This window comes from Hemiscyllium ocellatum, unplaced genomic scaffold (assembly GCF_020745735.1).
Source record: "Hemiscyllium ocellatum isolate sHemOce1 unplaced genomic scaffold, sHemOce1.pat.X.cur. scaffold_1578_pat_ctg1, whole genome shotgun sequence".
In the NCBI taxonomy this organism is placed as follows: domain Eukaryota; kingdom Metazoa; phylum Chordata; class Chondrichthyes; order Orectolobiformes; family Hemiscylliidae; genus Hemiscyllium; species Hemiscyllium ocellatum.
The window spans coordinates 49455-70733 of record NW_026867817.1 but is presented as its reverse complement, the minus strand read 5'-3'; the positions used below and the strand labels follow the sequence as shown (position 1 = coordinate 70733).

The following is a 21279-nucleotide window of genomic DNA, read 5'->3' as shown; positions in this document are numbered from 1 at the left end:
TGTCATCACCCTCTGTCTTCTATGGGCCAGGAATTCAGTGTCCAGGCTGGCAGGTTTCCCAGTAACCCATGCTTCCGTACTTTCTGAATGAGCCATAAACGTGTTTTGTCACGTTCTCAAAGGATTCAATAAGATTTGTAAGGCATGACCTGCCCCTTACACAACCATACTGACTATCTCTATGGTTTTCCAAGGAATTATAAATCCTTTCTCTCAGAGTCATCTCCAATAATCTGCATACCACAGACATAAGACTAAATAGTCGGTAATTCCCAGGATTAATCCTATTGCCTGTCTCGAAAAAGGTAATAAGAGTTGCCATCCTCCAATCTTCTGTTACGACACCAGTGGACAGTGAGTGTAATGGTACTCACCAAAGGCACAAAAATCTCTTCACTTGCTTCCTGCAGTAACTTTGGAAACATCCCGTCTGGCCCAGGGGATTTATCTATCCTTATGTTTTACATAATTCTCAGCAAATACGCATTATTAACATAAACCTGTTGACATACATTAGTTCTTTTCACGCTGTTCTCACAAACGACAAGGTCCCTCACAGTTGTGAATACTGAGGCATAGTATTCATTAAGGACCTCCCCTATCTCCTCTGCCTCCAGACGCAAGTTCCCTCCGCTATCCCTGACCGGCCCTACACTCAATCTGGCCATCCTCTTATTCCTCACATAAGTGGAGAATGCCTTCGTGTTTTCCTTAATCCTTCTTAATATTTTGTCATGCCACCTTGTAGCTGTCCTAAGTCAATTCTTAGTTCCTTTCTAGCTACCTTCAAAGAATCCCTACAGTGTGGAAACAGACCATTTGGCCCAACAATTCTGCACGCTTACTCTAAAGCATATCCCACTCAGAACCATTCCCCCACCCCATTACTACCCATTTGTACTGACTAATGCACCAAACCTACACATTCGTGAACACTATGGGTAATTTAGCATGGCTGAGTCACCCAACCTGCACATCTTTGGACTGTGGGTGGAAACCGGAGCACCTGGAGGAAATCCACACAGACATGGGGTGAATGTGCAAACTCCAGAAAGACACTCACCTGAGGCTGGAATCAAAATCAGGTCCCTGGTCCTATGTGCCACCATGTTCCTCCATGTAACTCGACAAAGCCCTGTCTGTCCTTGCTTCCTTAAACTTAAGTAAACTTCCTTGTTCCTCTTGACAAGCTGGTCTACATCTCTTCGAACATTGTTAAATGCTTCACTAAAGACCATTTGGACAATGTTCACTGCTCTGCCTTCATCTGTCTTTGGCCACCTCCTCAAAGAGTCACTCCAATTTGTTAAGCACGGTTCCCATTCACAAAGCCATGCTGACCATCTTGAATCAACCCTTGCCTTCTAAATATGCGTCGCTCCTTTCTCTCAGAATCTCCTCCAACAACTTCCCTATCTCAGGGCTCACGGCGCTGTAATTTCCTGGCTTTTCCCTGCAACACTTAAGTGATGGAATAGCATTAGCCGCCGTGCAGTCTTCCAACACTTCACTGTGTCTCTTGATAATATAAATATCTCTGTTAGGGACACTGCAATCTCTTCACTCGCTCCCCACAAAAAAATCTAGGTTCGACCTAATGAGCTACTGAGGATGGATCTACCTTTATTTGTTTTAAGATTCCAGCACTTTATTTTCTCTGATGAGGATTCTTTCCAAGGCATCACTAGTATTTCCCAAAGTTCCCGAGCTTTCATGTCTTTCTCCACAATATTTTTTTTGGTTAATATCACATCCATCTCCTCTGTTTCTACACATAGACGACCTTATTTATATTTAATGGGCATTATCCTCGATCAAGTCACCCCTCAGCCCTTACTGAAACTTACATAAAGGCTTCTGAAAATTCACACAGAACGTATCCCCCATAGCAACACGCCCCACCTACACCCTTATCTATTCTGCCATTTATATTTACACCAACAAATAAAGTCCAACTGGTTCAAAAACACATTTTATTTTACAAAATGTTTTTCTAAGGGTCCAAACATATCCTTTCTAACGTATATCAGCATGCTGTCAGGCTAACATTATTTGGTTTCAGACTGACAGCAGAAGGGGGTGAGGGAGTTCTTGTTTGTCAATCTGAAAAAGGTAGATTCCAGGCTCAGCAGGTATTAGAGAAGGCAAATCCAATGCTGCCACTTATTAAAAAGGGAATGGTGTCTTGCAAAAAGTATACAAGATACGAGTCAGACCACAACTACAATATTGTGAACAGCATGAGTGCCCGAAGGAAAGATATTCTTGCAACGGAGGCAGGCCACAGAAGGGTAACTCGGCAAATTCTGGGAATGGATGAATTTTCAAATGGGAAGAGGTGAGGAGATTGAAGTTTAACCCATTGATGTTCAAAAAAATGAGAGAGAAATGGAATGTAACTTCCAAGATTCTGAAGGGCGTTGACATGGTAGATGTTGGGAAGTTAGAAAATAGAACAGTACACCACAGCAATAGACCCTTCGGCCCACCATGGCTGTGCTTCTCCATGGTGCAGTTCTCGACATATACCACCTGCCTGCACATGATCCATATCCCTCTATTATCTGCCTGTTCATGTTTCTATGTAAATGCCACTTCAATACTTCACACACATTTCTGCTGAGAGGACCGCCCACACTCCTACATCTCATGGTCTTAACTCAAACACCATATCTACATTATAACATTGTAGGTCACTGCTCACAAAACTCCTTTATAATGAGATTATGAGATATTTATAATTACACTGCATTTAATGTACAATAGACAATTTTGTTGATGGCTTCTTGATATGATGTTATAGAAAACCATCTCATATGTAATCCAGGATTCTATCCGTTACAGCCCTGATATCCAGTCGGGATGGAGACCACTGTCACACACAGTTACTGTACTGCCCTTGCTACAAGTATATTCAGAGTCCTGACCGTAACCATATTGACATTACCATCAGTGCCTGGTGCCTACAAATGAATTCCTGCTAAGGACTGCTGCTGCTTGTTTATTCTCAGCTCCACCCAAATAGATTCCAACATTTGATCTTCAGATCCACGTGACTGTCTCATTAATGCACTATTCTCATCCTTTCTTCACAACGTGCTGGCTTTTTGTCTAGACTGCCGAGATCCCAACAACCCTTCAATATTCCTTCCCAGCAATGGTCATTCTGCAGCAACATTTCTGGAATGACGGTTCCATCATATCTGTTCACTGTCATTCCATCTGCCTAATGGCGAATGCAGAGAGTCATTCCTCAGTAGTGGGGGGTTGAACAGATGGGTAGAGGTTACAGAGATAGGGAGGCTTACAGGGCTCGAGGATGTTAGAGTTAAACAGAGTTACATCTGGTCAAGAATGTCAGTGGGACAAAAATGTTTGGGGATTGGAGGAATTTACAGTGATAGAGGGAGTTGGATTACATTCTGGAGATAGGGATAGGTATGGATGTAGGGAGAGGCAGGCAGACTGAGAGGTAGAGACAGGGGGTGTTTCAGGGAGAAGAGAACCGTGTATACTAACAGAGATATGGAAGGTTGTAATGACTGAAGATGCTTACAGATACAAGAGGGCCTCTAGGTCCTGGAGACTACATAGATAGAAAGGCAATGGAGAATGCCAGGTTGCTGGGTTGGAGACAGTTACACAGATGGGGAGGGTTGCACAAGCTGAAAGAGTTTCCTGTGGTCGGGAGGGTGGAGGGAAAGATGGTGAAATTTAATTTAATTAAGATCAAAGAATTGGAGAAGGATAAGGAGATTATAGATGGATGTAGAGACTGGATGAGTTGGCACTGAAAGTGAGTCTTATTGGAACTGGACAGTCACAAAGATTGCAGTTGGTGATAAGATCAGGAATTCGTCAGGGTCTTAAAGTGATTACACAACAAGGGAACATTAAATGGGCTCCATAGATTGGGGATGTTGACAGGACTGGAAGAGGTTATACAGAAGGGGACAGCTCTATGAACTGTAGATGTTTATGGAGATAGTGGACAATTTGGAGCAGTTTACAGAGACATGAAAGTTTTTAGGACATTACTAAGATACACAGGCTTTAGTTAATGCAAGCTTGTGAAGATTAATAGGACTGCAGGACTGAAGAAAAGTACACACAGCAGTGGTGGCTGCAGATGTTAATGGAATAGAGAGAGAATTGCAGGTTAGAGTGAGTGTGGACTTCAGATTCTGACAGATATTGTCGAACCTGGAGTAGCCTTGGCAAATGGGGTGCTTGCATTTATATAAGGTGCTGAAGGGGCTGGAAGTGGGAAAGGATGTAGGGAGAGTTGTAGAGGCAGTTGGTGATTAGAAATAGGGAGGGCTGCAGAGACTGCATGGTATTAGATAGATGGCGGTTTCGAAGAGGAGGGGAAAGTGACAGAAATAGAGAAATTGCAGTGGCTGAAGAGGATTCAGCAAACAGGAGGTTGAAAGATGCAGGACAATGTTACAAAGACAGGGACTGTTGTATGGATGGGAGGACCATGCAACGGCAGGGAGGGCTTTAAATCCTGTTGGATACTATTTTGCAGAGAAAATGAGAGTTTCACAACTAAAAGTAGTTAGATCGATCAGGAGAGTTAGAGGATATTTGATCAGCTTTGAATGGAAGGTTTTTTCCAATGATAAGGAGAATTGTCGAGGCTGGAACAGGTGACATAGATAGGGAGCGTTTGAAGGAGGATATTCAGAAAAATGGTGGGCTGTAGGGGTGGGACATGGTGAGAGTCACAGACAGAATTAGGGCAGCACATGAAGGTAATGGAAATGACTATTGTAGTCATAAGGGGAGGATGTGAAAGGTAGAAAGATTTGTAGTGACCAGCATTATATCTGAGTGTTGTCTTCCGGGTCGAAAGTTAGAGGCCACTAACTTCTCCCTGTGCTGTTTACTGTGAGTGACCTTACTGCTTGCAGAATTTACTAAAGGCTTTAGACCTGCCTCTCGATCTCTCTCTGGCTGACCAACCATCTTCAATGTGGTGATGGATGAGACAGGAGTTGGAATATCCTGAGTATCTGCAGGAGACAGAGAAACAGACAGAATGGGTAATTAGAATGATGCAGTGAGGATTACTCATGTAGAGGAGCACTGAGTCCAACAGAGATCTAGAGAAAGCCAGTCTCCGTCCCAGACTTCTGCTGCCTCCTCTCTCTGGAGTGAAGAATTCTGTTATCTCAGGATCTTAGACCAGTTGTAAAAGCGAGAGGCATTGACAGAGGCAGCAGTTAGACATTGAGGCATACCACATGGAGAGTTAATGAGTGATATCATTAGAGCGCAGGAAGGTATCAGGATGAAACCATGGTGTCAAAAGAAGTGGTTCTGCTGCAGTGAGCACTGCTACCAGTACTCAGAGCGGAGTCAGCTATTTTACAGGGATGGTACAGCGCTGGGACCTGGTCAATCATATGACCGGGATTATGTAGAGTGCTTTAAACTGACACAGAAAAGGAGGGACAGGGCTCAGCTGAAAGGAAATTCCCAATTCCATAGAGAAATGTTGAAATATTGAAACTTGGGGATGTGACTGAGGAGAAACAGAAAGAAACAGGAAGACACTGAGTTTAAGTAAAATTGTACATCAACAGATAAGTTTGTAACAGGAAATTGTGATTTTTAAAGTAAATTAATGCTTCTTAATTTGAGTGCATGAAGCATTTGCAATAAGGGATTTGCTCGTGTGACTTGTGATTTCTATCTAATTACCATCACGGAGACATGGTCACAAGGTGAACAAAAAGGTGAGGTATTAATATTCACAGGACACAACATTGTGGAAGGTCAGGCAGAATGGAAAGCAGAACGGGGAACTCTCACCATTAGAGATTGCAATAGATGGCTAAGACAATATGTGGCTTCAGATTATCAAACAGTCGGAGACCAAATTCTGGGTAATAAGGATCAGAACATAGGACTGGACGGACAGGTGTTCAGGGCCCCTTATAAGCATTCCAGTTTTAGACACTGCATTAACAGGGAATTATTGGAATTTGTAACAAATGCACTGGGATAATAGTGAATGGATTCAATCTTCCTATCTCACCATCTCATTGGTAATGGGTCACAGACAAGGCTGATTCTCTCCCATTCTCAGGGGAATCTGTTGGTGGGTGTACAGACCAATTGGACCTTCCACAGACTCTGTTACACTTGGGGCAGAAGGTGACCGTGGAAAGGGGGTGGGTGGGGCATTGCTGTGACAGTGCGCTCCTTGTACTGTTTTCTCCTGGATTCCCCTTTTTCCCCACAGCAAATATCGAGGTGCGCAACCCTACCTTGCTGCAGGAAGTCGAGGTTGAGAAAGTTAAAATCCCCGACCATTACCACCCTATCATTCTTACAGATATCTGAGATCTCCGACGTATTTGCTGTTCAATTTCCCGCTGACTACTGCGGACCTGTACTACCGTCATATCAAACTGATCATCCAGCCATATTTCTCAGTTGCATGAATAAAGCTTCGCTGGCAGTTCTCGAGGAATATGCTCTCTAAGTGTTGCAGTGATGTTTTCACTGATCAAAATCACCAATTCCCCTCCTCTCTTGCTTCCCATTCTATCCTTCCTATAGCATCTGTGCCGTGGAACTTTGAGCTACCTGTCGAGGCCCTCACTCAGTTGTGTTTCTGTAACTCCTGTGATTTACCATTCCCATGATCCCATCCAACCGAGTGTTCATCTGCCTTACTTTTCAAGTCTTTTACATTGAGGTAATGCAGTTTAATTGATAGTTTTCCCTTAATGCCTGCTGTGCTCTTGCCTGCTTATTAATTGAAATTACTCTCTTGAAATTCTGTCTCAGACTCAACCTTCAGACTGTAGCCTGAGACCATCCTCACACTGTGGACAACACCCTCACCTTTCCTGTCATTTGCAAACCAATAATGATACCTTCTGCATTCACATCCGAGCAATTAATGCCCATAATGCACAGATCCCTGTGGCACACCCGCTGGACAAAGACTTTCAATCACAAAACCAACCAACATTGCCAAGTGTCCCTGCTGCTATGATGGTAATTCTTTAAAACCGGTGTAAGCAACACAATGTTATTGGGGAACACCGCGTGGAAACAGATACTTCAGTGTATCTCATCCATGCTCGCCATATAACCAAAATTAAACAAGTCCCGTTCCCCAGCATTTGGCCTCAATCCCTCTAAACCCATCCTATCCAGAAACTCATTCGATTACCATTGCAATTTTTTTAAGTGCAATAGCCTACTCCACTCCCGCTGGTAGCTCATTTCATACACGCACAACCTTGTGTGTGGGAAATGTGCCTCAGGTCCTTTGTCAATTTCAGACCACTCACCGTAAACCTATGCTCTCGAGTTTTCAACTCACCCCAGCTTGGGTAAAACAGGAAAATACTCAGTTTACAACCCTTCCATAAAATTATGTCGCAGCCGTTACGCTCTCGGGAAAGATGTCCAGCCTGTTCCACCTCACCCTATAGACCAAACATTGACGACATCCTTGGCTCTATTTTGTCACCAATTTCAACTGTCATTTGTTTTAACTTTTTCAAGATGTCAATTACCCTGGACAACAATGAGCTGTTGGAAACAGAAAGGTGAAAGATAAGTGAGTGGGAAAGTGAGGCAGTTGCAGCTCTAGTGAAACTCCTTCTTTGTGAGTCACTCAGCAACAAGAGGCGTGAAGGTGACTCAGGCGTGAGAGCTCTTCACATCGAGAACAAAAAGCAATCAAGTGCAGTTAGCACCTCTCCCGGAGTGGGGGTTGGGTGAGATAATTACCTTTTGACTTCAGTTCCTCTGTTCAGAAACTGCCTTTTAAATTGAGGTGAACAGAAACTGCATTTCTAATAAGCACCATGGAATTTAGCAAGATTTTGTGAGTCGCTTCTCGTCGATTCCCACGCAGGTTTCCAACTCAGTTGGTGTCGATGTGGCTCATGTCCAGGTGTGAACATCCCTGCAGCCAATTGCATAAAAGGCAAGGAAAGTGGCATCTCGAACTGGCCCCGAGGTCAGAGCATCCTCACAATATGATCGGTCGTTCTCGGATTGTAATGCTACCTCCGGTGTTAGGGTGGAGAACATTCTTTGGGACTCTTATTCTGCAAAACAGACACAGTGACTGAAACTATGCTGCACGGTATGATGTGGAACGTGGCCTGCTCAGCTTTGTGCATTTTCCCTGTAGTCCGGTGTGTTTCATGTTCTGTGTAAACATGAAACTTGTCCTGTTTCGAGCAATGGGTGAAATCATTTAGCAAAGTAAGAAACGAAATTGCAGTAATGTCAAGCAGTTCATGGTTATTTGACCAAATCATAAGCGAACATGTATGCTCACGCACTCACAGATGCATTTGTAGCTGAAAAGAGTCTGAGAAGATAGCCTCAGCTTACCATTGATTTTTATCCGGATTGATGGGCTATCATTATCTGCTGCGAAATTGATATTGTAGCCGGGGACATCCACGCAGCAGTGCGAGTCCGAGAGGGATCATGGAACCCATTTCACTTGACTTTCCATCTGTTGTTATGCAAGAGCTCAATTGGAAGTGAAAGAAAATGGAGGATTGTCAAAATGCCGTTTCCATTCCCGCTGTACTTCTGTTCACAAAAAAATTTGATTTGCTTCCCGGGGAATTAAATGTGTAGTGGGAAAGTGCCAAATTGTCTATGCTGTCTTGATCGTGTTCGCCTCCCGCGTGGAAAATTGCAGAACAGCTCTACTGTTGCTTTATGTTCCAAGCATGTTGAGATTTTACTGGAACCGAATGGAGACTGCTATTTCATCGCTGTTGTGAAACAAAGTCCTGCGGTGAGTCGATTCATCGTTACTTGGCTTTCTGGCGAATGGGAAAATCGTTCCGATGAATTTTGATGTCATATGTTATTGAATTTCTCCAATTTCCTTCGTTTCCGTCCCGGAGACACCAGAAGGGAAAGGTAATCTAATCGAGACTGTGATTGGTGAAATTCACTTTTTGTGGCCTATTCTTATTATGTTCTTTCTTTCTCTCTTTTCAGCATTGTCTGTGATATGGTGGTGCACTGAGGCTCAAGTATCATTGAAAGAGTAGTTTGGAATTGCCCTGATGTTAGTTGTGAGATTACTTTATGGCTCATGCCCTCGGAGTGTCTCACATTTAGCATTCATGCTCACTGTATCTGAAAATGCATTTGGTTTGCCAGTTTTGTTTGTGTTGCGTGTCAAATGTTTTCTGTTTTGCGATTCGTTCAATACATTACGAATTAACAGGCTTTCTGAGATAATTTCCAGCTGCAAAAACTCCTCAACTGAGAATCTGGGAAAATTTCACAGAGTATGGTCAGTCGGAGCAAAAGTAAGGAAGTCCTTCGTTTCTGCAGTGTTTCACAATACTACCTTTCCAGTGAGCAGTCGAACAGACTAAAGATTGTGCCACAGACTGCGACGGCCATCTCGGCTAAAAAGCTATCCTTTTAAAGCTGGTGTAAGCAACACAACGTTATTGGGCTACACCGGGTGAAAACAGATACTTCGGTGTATCTCGTCCATGCATACCACACAGCCAAAATTAAACAACTCCCATGAAACAACGAGCATTTGGAAACAGAAAGGTGAAAGGTAGAATGTCTTCAACTTTCAGTGTCGGATACCACTGAGCTGCAGCAGGGGCGGCTGTGGGCTTGTTTCTGTAGCATAGTGATCAGCACGTTCACCTTCCGCAAGATAGGTTCCCGCGGTCGAAACTGTTTTGTTCTTCATCTGCAGCCTTTTACATGGACAAGAACGGAGCTTTCCTGCTTGCTTTCCCATCTGCAAACCTGCCTTCGAATTTGCTTGAACAAATCTGCTCTCGTAGTGAAATGCAATGCATTTCCATTTGATTACTGTGCAGAGCATTGTAAAGATATTCTACAAACTGCTTCTGATCATGTGCCATTCAGTTGGAGAGTGTAGTTACCGATCCTTCCACGAAGAGCAATACTGCATTTGCATTCCTTGCTGAGGCGGCCCGGTTCAAAGACAGGGAAGAAGGTGATGCGCTGGTGTCACAGTGCACCACGGATTCCTGAACTATTCTGTCTGCCAAATGTACCCCAAAGTCGTATCTGAAAGGCCTCATTTGGAAGCTGTCTGTCGTTATTCAAAGTGCGAGAATTGGCACCAGAGGTCCTGAATCATGTTTTGGAGCAGTTCGCACGTTAGCGACTCATTCAATCAGCAACAGCAATGAAAGAAATTGCACTCTCAGAGGAAGCTCTGGACCTGTGCTTTCAAAGCTAGTATTAAGGTGCGCGCCGAGATCTAAGCCATGTTGGAATTTAAACGGAGGAATCGACAAAGAGGCTGCAGAATAACATCGCAGAATAGATTGATGAGCTATCATTATTTGTTGCGAAATTGATATTGTAGCCGGCACATCCAAGCAGCCGTGCGAGTCGGAGAGGAATCATGGAACCCATTTCACGTGACTTTCCATCTGTTGTCATGCAGGAGCTCAATTGGAAATGCAAGAAAATGGGGCTGCAGCGCAGCTGGTAGTGTGGCTGAGCGGTCTAAGGCGCTGGATTAAGGCTCCAGTCTCGACAGGTGCGTGGGTTCGAATCCCACCACTGCCATTTCTACTGTTCAGTTGCAACGACACAGCTTGTTAAAATGCCGTTTCCATTCCCGCTGTACTTCTGTTCACAAAAAAATTTGATTTGCTTCCCGGGGAATTAAATGTGTAGTGGGAAAGTGCCAAATTGTCTATGCTGTCTTGATCGTGTTCGCCTCCCGCGTGGAAAATTGCAGAACAGCTCTACTGTTGCTTTATGTTCCAAGCATGTTGAGATTTTACTGGAACCGAATGGAGACTGCTATTTCATCGCTGTTGTGAAACAAAGTCCTGCGGTGAGTCGATTCATCGTTACTTGGCTTTCTGGCGAATGGGAAAATCGTTCCGATGAATTTTGATGTCATATGTTATTGAATTTCTCCAATTTCCTTCGTTTCCGTCCCGGAGACACCGGAAGGGAAAGGTAATCTAATCGAGACTGTGATTGGTGAAATTCACTTTTTGTGGCCTATTCTTATTATGTTCTTTCTTTCTCTCTTTTCGGCATTGTCTGTGATATGGTGGTGCACTGAGGCTCAAGTATCATTGAAAGAGTAGTTTGGAATTGCCCTGATGTTAGTTGTGAGATTACTTTATGGCTCATGCCCTCGGAGTGTCTCACATTTAGCATTCATGCTCACTGTATCTGAAAATGCATTTGGTTTGCCAGTTTTGTTTGTGTTGCGTGTCAAATGTTTTCTGTTTTGCGATTCGTTCAATACATTACGAATTAACAGGCTTTCTGAGATAATTTCCAGCTGCAAAAACTCCTCAACTGAGAATCTGGGAAAATTTCACAGAGTATGGTCAGTCGGAGCAAAAGTAAGGAAGTCCTTCGTTTCTGCAGTGTTTCACAATACTACCTTTCCAGTGAGCAGTCGAACAGACTAAAGATTGTGCCACAGTATCGACGGCCATCTCGGCTAAAAAGCTATCCTTTTAAAGCTGGTGTAAGCAACACAACGTTATTGGGCTACACCGGGTGAAAACAGATACTTCGGTGTATCTCGTCCATGCATACCACACAGCCAAAATTAAACAACTCCCATGAAACAACGAGCATTTGGAAACAGAAAGGTGAAAGGTAGAATGTCTTCAACTTTCAGTGTCGGATACCACTGAGCTGCAGCGGGGCGGCTGTGGGCTTGTTTCTGTAGCATAGTGATCAGCACGTTCACCTTCCGCAAGATAGGTTCCCGCGGTCGAAACTGTTTTGTTCTTCATCTGCAGCCTTTTACATGGACAAGAACGGAGCTTTCCTGCTTGCTTTCCCATCTGCAAACCTGCCTTCGAATTTGCTTGAACAAATCTGCTCTCGTAGTGAAATGCAATGCATTTCCATTTGATTACTGTGCAGAGCATTGTAAAGATATTCTACAAACTGCTTCTGATCATGTGCCATTCAGTTGGAGAGTGTAGTTACCGATCCTTCCACGAAGAGCAATACTGCATTTGCATTCCTTGCTGAGGCGGCCCGGTTCAAAGACAGGTGATGCGCTGGTGTCACAGTGCACCACGGATTCCTGAACTATTCTGTCTGCCAAATGTACCCCAAAGTCGTATCTGAAAGGCCTCATTTGGAAGCTGTCTGTCGTTATTCAAAGTGCGAGAATTGGCACCAGAGGTCCTGAATCATGTTTTGGAGCAGTTCGCACGTTAGCGGCTCATTCAATCAGCAACAGCAATGAAAGAAATTGCACTCTCAGAGGAAGCTCTGGACCTGTGCTTTCAAAGCTAGTATTAAGGTGCGCCCCGAGATCTAAGCCATGTTGGAATTTAAACGGAGGAATCGACAAAGAGGCTGCAGAATAACATCGCATCCTTTTGCTTTTCTTTAAATCACTGATGAGCAGGAAAATGTCAACGGGGAGAGCGACTGGGAAAGTGAGGCAGTTGCAGCTCTGGTGAAACTCCTTCTTTTGGAGTCACTCAGCAACAAGAGGCGTGAAGGTGACTCAGGCGTGAGAGCTCTTCACATCGAGAACAAAAAGCAATCAAGTGCAGTTAGCACCTCTCCCGGAGTGGGGGGTGGGGTGAGATAATTAGCTTTTGCTTTCAGTTACTATGTTCAAAAACTGCCTTTTACATTGAGGTGAACAGAAACTGCATTTCTAATAAGCACCATGGAATTTAGCAAGATTTATTGAGTCGCTTCTCGTCGATTCCCACGCAGGTTTCCAACTCAGTTGTATCGATGTGGCTCATGTCCAGGTGTGAACATCCCTGCAGCCAATTGCACGGTTTAGGTAAAAGGCAAGGAAAGTGGCATCTCGAACTGGCCCCGAGGTCAGAGCATCCACACACTGTGATCTGTCGTTCTCGGATTGTAATGCTACCTCCGCTTTTAGGCTGGAGAACATTCTTTGGGACTCTTATTCTGCAAAACAGACACAGTGACTGAAACTATGCTGCACGGTATGATGTGGAACACGGCCTGCTCAGCTTTGTGCATTTTCCCTGTAGTCCGGTGTGTTTCATGTTCCGTGTAAACGTGAAAGTTGTCCTGTTTCGAGCAATGGGTGAAATCATTTAGCAAAGTAAGAATCGAAATTGCAGTAATGTCAAGCAGTTCATGGTTATTTGACCAAATCATAAGCGAACATGTTTGCTCACGCACTCACAGATACATTTGTAGCTGAAAAGAGTCTGAGAAGATAGCCTCAGCTTACCATTGATTTTTATCCGGATTGATGAGCTATCATTATTTGTTGCGAAATTGATATTGTAGCCGGCACATCCAAGCAGCCGTGCGAGTCGGAGAGGAATCATGGAACCCATTTCACGTGACTTTCCATCTGTTGTCATGCAGGAGCTCAATTGGAAATGCAAGAAAATGGGGCTGCAGCGCAGCTGGTAGTGTGGCCGAGCGGTCTAAGGCGCTGGATTAAGGCTCCAGTCTCGACAGGGGCGTGGGTTCGAATCCCACCACTGCCATTTCTACTGTTCAGTTGCAACGACACAGCTTGTTAAAATGCCGTTTCCATTCCCGCTGTACTTCTGTTCACAAAAAAATTTGATTTGCTTCCCGGGGAATTAAATGTGTAGTGGGAAAGTGCCAAATTGTCTATGCTGTCTTGATCGTGTTCGCCTCCCGCGTGGAAAATTGCAGAACAGCTCTACTGTTGCTTTATGTTCCAAGCATGTTGAGATTTTACTGGAACCGAATGGAGACTGCTATTTCATCGCTGTTGTGAAACAAAGTCCTGCGGTGAGTCGATTCATCGTTACTTGGCTTTCTGGCGAATGGGAAAATCGTTCCGATGAATTTTGATGTCATATGTTATTGAATTTCTCCAATTTCCTTCGTTTCCGTCCCGGAGACACCGGAAGGGAAAGGTAATCTAATCGAGACTGTGATTGGTGAAATTCACTTTTTGTGGCCTATTCTTATTATGTTCTTTCTTTCTCTCTTTTCGGCATTGTCTGTGATATGGTGGTGCACTGAGGCTCAAGTATCATTGAAAGAGTAGTTTGGAATTGCCCTGATGTTAGTTGTGAGATTACTTTATGGCTCATGCCCTCGGAGTGTCTCACATTTAGCATTCATGCTCACTGTATCTGAAAATGCATTTGGTTTGCCAGTTTTGTTTGTGTTGCGTGTCAAATGTTTTCTGTTTTGCGATTCGTTCAATACATTACGAATTAACAGGCTTTCTGAGATAATTTCCAGCTGCAAAAACTCCTCAACTGAGAATCTGGGAAAATTTCACAGAGTATGGTCAGTCGGAGCAAAAGTAAGGAAGTCCTTCGTTTCTGCAGTGTTTCACAATACTACCTTTCCAGTGAGCAGTCGAACAGACTAAAGATTGTGCCACAGACTGCGACGGCCATCTCGGCTAAAAAGCTATCCTTTTAAAGCTGGTGTAAGCAACACAACGTTATTGGGCTACACCGGGTGAAAACAGATACTTCGGTGTATCTCGTCCATGCATACCACACAGCCAAAATTAAACAACTCCCATGAAACAACGAGCATTTGGAAACAGAAAGGTGAAAGGTAGAATGTCTTCAACTTTCAGTGTCGGATACCACTGAGCTGCAGCGGGGCGGCTGTGGGCTTGTTTCTGTAGCATAGTGATCAGCACGTTCACCTTCCGCAAGATAGGTTCCCGCGGTCGAAACTGTTTTGTTCTTCATCTGCAGCCTTTTACATGGACAAGAACGGAGCTTTCCTGCTTGCTTTCCCATCTGCAAACCTGCCTTCGAATTTGCTTGAACAAATCTGCTCTCGTAGTGAAATGCAATGCATTTCCATTTGATTACTGTGCAGAGCATTGTAAAGATATTCTACAAACTGCTTCTGATCATGTGCCATTCAGTTGGAGAGTGTAGTTACCGATCCTTCCACGAAGAGCAATACTGCATTTGCATTCCTTGCTGAGGCGGCCCGGTTCAAAGACAGGTGATGCGCTGGTGTCACAGTGCACCACGGATTCCTGAACTATTCTGTCTGCCAAATGTACCCCAAAGTCGTATCTGAAAGGCCTCATTTGGAAGCTGTCTGTCGTTATTCAAAGTGCGAGAATTGGCACCAGAGGTCCTGAATCATGTTTTGGAGCAGTTCGCACGTTAGCGGCTCATTCAATCAGCAACAGCAATGAAAGAAATTGCACTCTCAGAGGAAGCTCTGGACCTGTGCTTTCAAAGCTAGTATTAAGGTGCGCCCCGAGATCTAAGCCATGTTGGAATTTAAACGGAGGAATCGACAAAGAGGCTGCAGAATAACATCGCATCCTTTTGCTTTTCTTTAAATCACTGATGAGCAGGAAAATGTCAACGGGGAGAGCGACTGGGAAAGTGAGGCAGTTGCAGCTCTGGTGAAACTCCTTCTTTTGGAGTCACTCAGCAACAAGAGGCGTGAAGGTGACTCAGGCGTGAGAGCTCTTCACATCGAGAACAAAAAGCAATCAAGTGCAGTTAGCACCTCTCCCGGAGTGGGGGGTGGGGTGAGATAATTAGCTTTTGATTTCAGTTACTATGTTCAAAAACTGCCTTTTAAATTGAGGTGAACAGAAACTGCATTTCTAATAAGCACCATGGAATTTAGCAAGATTTATTGAGTCGCTTCTCGTCGATTCCCACGCAGGTTTCCAACTCAGTTGTATCGATGTGGCTCATGTCCAGGTGTGAACATCCCTGCAGCCAATTGCACGGTTTAGGTAAAAGGCAAGGAAAGTGGCATCTCGAACTGGCCCCGAGGTCAGAGCATCCACACACTGTGATCTGTCGTTCTCGGATTGTAATGCTACCTCCGCTTTTAGGCTGGAGAACATTCTTTGGGACTCTTATTCTGCAAAACAGACACAGTGACTGAAACTATGCTGCACGGTATGATGTGGAACACGGCCTGCTCAGCTTTGTGCATTTTCCCTGTAGTCCGGTGTGTTTCATGTTCCGTGTAAACGTGAAAGTTGTCCTGTTTCGAGCAATGGGTGAAATCATTTAGCAAAGTAAGAATCGAAATTGCAGTAATGTCAAGCAGTTCATGGTTATTTGACCAAATCATAAGCGAACATGTTTGCTCACGCACTCACAGATACATTTGTAGCTGAAAAGAGTCTGAGAAGATAGCCTCAGCTTACCATTGATTTTTATCCGGATTGATGAGCTATCATTATTTGTTGCGAAATTGATATTGTAGCCGGCACATCCAAGCAGCCGTGCGAGTCGGAGAGGAATCATGGAACCCATTTCACGTGACTTTCCATCTGTTGTCATGCAGGAGCTCAATTGGAAATGCAAGAAAATGGGGCTGCAGCGCAGCTGGTAGTGTGGCCGAGCGGTCTAAGGCGCTGGATTAAGTCTCCAGTCTCGACAGGGGCGTGGGTTCGAATCCCACCACTGCCATTTCTACTGTTCAGTTGCAACGACACAGCTTGTTAAAATGCCGTTTCCATTCCCGCTGTACTTCTGTTCACAAAAAAATTTGATTTGCTTCCCGGGGAATTAAATGTGTAGTGGGAAAGTGCCAAATTGTCTATGCTGTCTTGATCGTGTTCGCCTCCCGCGTGGAAAATTGCAGAACAGCTCTACTGTTGCTTTATGTTCCAAGCATGTTGAGATTTTACTGGAACCGAATGGAGACTGCTATTTCATCGCTGTTGTGAAACAAAGTCCTGCGGTGAGTCGATTCATCGTTACTTGGCTTTCTGGCGAATGGGAAAATCGTTCCGATGAATTTTGATGTCATATGTTATTGAATTTCTCCAATTTCCTTCGTTTCCGTCCCGGAGACACCGGAAGGGAAAGGTAATCTAATCGAGACTGTGATTGGTGAAATTCACTTTTTGTGGCCTATTCTTATTATGTTCTTTCTTTCTCTCTTTTCAGCATTGTCTGTGATATGGTGGTGCACTGAGGCTCAAGTATCATTGAAAGAGTAGTTTGGAATTGCCCTGATGTTAGTTGTGAGATTACTTTATGGCTCATGCCCTCGGAGTGTCTCACATTTAGCATTCATGCTCACTGTATCTGAAAATGCATTTGGTTTGCCAGTTTTGTTTGTGTTGCGTGTCAAATGTTTTCTGTTTTGCGATTCGTTCAATACATTACGAATTAACAGGCTTTCTGAGATAATTTCCAGCTGCAAAAACTCCTCAACTGAGAATCTGGGAAAATTTCACAGAGTATGGTCAGTCGGAGCAAAAGTAAGGAAGTCCTTCGTTTCTGCAGTGTTTCACAATACTACCTTTCCAGTGAGCAGTCGAACAGACTAAAGATTGTGCCACAGACTGCGACGGCCATCTCGGCTAAAAAGCTATCCTTTTAAAGCTGGTGTAAGCAACACAACGTTATTGGGCTACACCGGGTGAAAACAGATACTTCGGTGTATCTCGTCCATGCATACCACACAGCCAAAATTAAACAACTCCCATGAAACAACGAGCATTTGGAAACAGAAAGGTGAAAGGTAGAATGTCTTCAACTTTCAGTGTCGGATACCACTGAGCTGCAGCAGGGGCGGCTGTGGGCTTGTTTCTGTAGCATAGTGATCAGCACGTTCACCTTCCGCAAGATAGGTTCCCGCGGTCGAAACTGTTTTGTTCTTCATCTGCAGCCTTTTACATGGACAAGAACGGAGCTTTCCTGCTTGCTTTCCCATCTGCAAACCTGCCTTCGAATTTGCTTGAACAAATCTGCTCTCGTAGTGAAATGCAATGCATTTCCATTTGATTACTGTGCAGAGCATTGTAAAGATATTCTACAAACTGCTTCTGATCATGTGCCATTCAGTTGGAGAGTGTAGTTACCGATCCTTCCACGAAGAGCAATACTGCATTTGCATTCCTTGCTGAGGCGGCCCGGTTCAAAGACAGGGAAGAAGGTGATGCGCTGGTGTCACAGTGCACCACGGATTCCTGAACTATTCTGTCTGCCAAATGTACCCCAAAGTCGTATCTGAAAGGCCTCATTTGGAAGCTGTCTGTCGTTATTCAAAGTGCGAGAATTGGCACCAGAGGTCCTGAATCATGTTTTGGAGCAGTTCGCACGTTAGCGGCTCATTCAATCAGCAACAGCAATGAAAGAAATTGCACTCTCAGAGGAAGCTCTGGACCTGTGCTTTCAAAGCTAGTATTAAGGTGCGCCCCGAGATCTAAGCCATGTTGGAATTTAAACGGAGGAATCGACAAAGAGGCTGCAGAATAACATCGCATCCTTTTGCTTTTCTTTAAATCACTGATGAGCAGGAAAATGTCAACGGGGAGAGCGACTGGGAAAGTGAGGCAGTTGCAGCTCTGGTGAAACTCCTTCTTTTGGAGTCACTCAGCAACAAGAGGCGTGAAGGTGACTCAGGCGTGAGAGCTCTTCACATCGAGAACAAAAAGCAATCAAGTGCAGTTAGCACCTCTCCCGGAGTGGGGGGTGGGGTGAGATAATTAGCTTTTGATTTCAGTTACTATGTTCAAAAACTGCCTTTTAAATTGAGGTGAACAGAAACTGCATTTCTAATAAGCACCATGGAATTTAGCAAGATTTATTGAGTCGCTTCTCGTCGATTCCCACGCAGGTTTCCAACTCAGTTGTATCGATGTGGCTCATGTCCAGGTGTGAACATCCCTGCAGCCAATTGCACGGTTTAGGTAAAAGGCAAGGAAAGTGGCATCTCGAACTGGCCCCGAGGTCAGAGCATCCTCACACTGTGATCTGTCGTTCTCGGATTGTAATGCTACCTCCGCTTTTAGGCTGGAGAACATTCTTTGGGACTCTTATTCTGCAAAACAGACACAGTGACTGAAACTATGCTGCACGGTATGATGTGGAACACGGCCTGCTCAGCTTTGTGCATTTTCCCTGTAGTCCGGTGTGTTTCATGTTCCGTGTAAACGTGAAAGTTGTCCTGTTTCGAGCAATGGGTGAAATCATTTAGCAAAGTAAGAATCGAAATTGCAGTAATGTCAAGCAGTTCATGGTTATTTGACCAAATCATAAGCGAACATGTTTGCTCACGCACTCACAGATACATTTGTAGCTGAAAAGAGTCTGAGAAGATAGCCTCAGCTTACCATTGATTTTTATCCGGATTGATGAGCTATCATTATTTGTTGCGAAATTGATATTGTAGCCGGCACATCCAAGCAGCCGTGCGAGTCGGAGAGGAATCATGGAACCCATTTCACGTGACTTTCCATCTGTTGTCATGCAGGAGCTCAATTGGAAATGCAAGAAAATGGGGCAGGAGCGCAGCTGGTAGTGTGGCCGAGCGGTCTAAGGCGCTGGAATAAGGCTCCAGTCTCGACAGGGGCGTGGGTTCGAATCCCACCACTGCCATTTCTACTGTTCAGTTGCAACGACACAGCTTGTTAAAATGCCGTTTCCATTCCCGCTGTACTTCTGTTCACAAAAAAATTTGATTTGCTTCCCGGGGAATTAAATGTGTAGTGGGAAAGTGCCAAATTGTCTATGCTGTCTTGATCGTGTTCGCCTCCCGCGTGGAAAATTGCAGAACCGCTCTACTGTTGCTTTATGTTCCAAGCATGTTGAGATTTTACTGGAACCGAATGGAGACTGCTATTTCATCGCTGTTGTGAAACAAAGTCCTGCGGTGAGTCGATTCATCGTTACTTGGCTTTCTGGCGAATGGGAAAATCGTTCCGATGAATTTTGATGTCATATGTTATTGAATTTCTCCAATTTCCTTCGTTTCCGTCCCGGAGACACCGGAAGGGAAAGGTAATCTAATCGAGACTGTGATTGGTGAAATTCACTTTTTGTGGCCTATTCTTATTATGTTCTTTCTTTCTCTCTTTTCAGCATTGTCTGTGATATGGTGGTGCACTGAGGCTCAAGTATCATTGAAAGAGTAGTTTGGAATTGCCCTGATGTTAGTTGTGAGATTACTTTATGGCTCATGCCCTCGGAGTGTCTCACATTTAGCATTCATGCTCACTGTATCTGAAAATGCATTTGGTTTGCCAGTTTTGTTTGTGTTGCGTGTCAAATGTTTTCTGTTTTGCGATTCGTTCAATACATTACGAATTAACAGGCTTTCTGAGATAATTTCCAGCTGCAAAAACTCCTCAACTGAGAATCTGGGAAAATTTCACAGAGTATGGTCAGTCGGAGCAAAAGTAAGGAAGTCCTTCGTTTCTGCAGTGTTTCACAATACTACCTTTCCAGTGAGCAGTCGAACAGACTAAAGATTGTGCCACAGACTGCGACGGCCATCTCGGCTAAAAAGCTATCCTTTTAAAGCTGGTGTAAGCAACACAACGTTATTGGGCTACACCGGGTGAAAACAGATACTTCGGTGTATCTCGTCCATGCATACCACACAGCCAAAATTAAACAACTCCCATGAAACAACGAGCATTTGGAAACAGAAAGGTGAAAGGTAGAATGTCTTCAACTTTCAGTGTCGGATACCACTGAGCTGCAGCAGGGGCGGCTGTGGGCTTGTTTCTGTAGCATAGTGATCAGCACGTTCACCTTCCGCAAGATAGGTTCCCGCGGTCGAAACTGTTTTGTTCTTCATCTGCAGCCTTTTACATGGACAAGAACGGAGCTTTCCTGCTTGCTTTCCCATCTGCAAACCTGCCTTCGAATTTGCTTGAACAAATCTGCTCTCGTAGTGAAATGCAATGCATTTCCATTTGATTACTGTGCAGAGCATTGTAAAGATATTCTACAAACTGCTTCTGATCATGTGCCATTCAGTTGGAGAGTGTAGTTACCGATCCTTCCACGAAGAGCAATACTGCATTTGCATTCCTTGCTGAGGCGGCCCGGTTCAAAGACAGGGAAGAAGGTGATGCGCTGGTGTCACAGTGCACCACGGATTCCTGAACTATTCTGTCTGCCAAATGTACCCCAAAGTCGTATCTGAAAGGCCTCATTTGGAAGCTGTCTGTCGTTATTCAAAGTGCGAGAATTGGCACCAGAGGTCCTGAATCATGTTTTGGAGCAGTTCGCACGTTAGCGGCTCATTCAATCAGCAACAGCAATGAAAGAAATTGCACTCTCAGAGGAAGCTCTGGACCTGTGCTTTCAAAGCTAGTATTAAGGTGCGCCCCGAGATCTAAGCCATGTTGGAATTTAAACGGAGGAATCGACAAAGAGGCTGCAGAATAACATCGCATCCTTTTGCTTTTCTTTAAATCACTGATGAGCAGGAAAATGTCAACGGGGAGAGCGACTGGGAAAGTGAGGCAGTTGCAGCTCTGGTGAAACTCCTTCTTTTGGAGTCACTCAGCAACAAGAGGCGTGAAGGTGACTCAGGCGT

At 44.4% G+C, this 21279-nt stretch overlaps 4 non-coding genes across 4 annotated transcripts; all 4 read left to right on the top strand.

Annotated features, from left to right (window-relative positions):
• The first annotated feature begins 10499 nt into the window (after positions 1-10499).
• trnal-aag (transfer RNA leucine (anticodon AAG)) lies at positions 10500-10581 on the top strand. Its single transcript has one exon. It is a non-coding gene; the product is annotated as a tRNA-Leu (tRNA).
• A 2830-nt stretch (positions 10582-13411) lies between these two features.
• trnal-aag (transfer RNA leucine (anticodon AAG)) lies at positions 13412-13493 on the top strand. Its single transcript has one exon. It is a non-coding gene; the product is annotated as a tRNA-Leu (tRNA).
• A 2831-nt stretch (positions 13494-16324) lies between these two features.
• On the top strand, positions 16325-16406 carry trnal-aag (transfer RNA leucine (anticodon AAG)). The gene has a single exon. It is a non-coding gene; the product is annotated as a tRNA-Leu (tRNA).
• A 2840-nt stretch (positions 16407-19246) lies between these two features.
• Positions 19247-19328, top strand: trnal-aag (transfer RNA leucine (anticodon AAG)). Its single transcript has one exon. It is a non-coding gene; the product is annotated as a tRNA-Leu (tRNA).
• The last annotated feature ends 1951 nt before the right edge of the window (positions 19329-21279 follow it).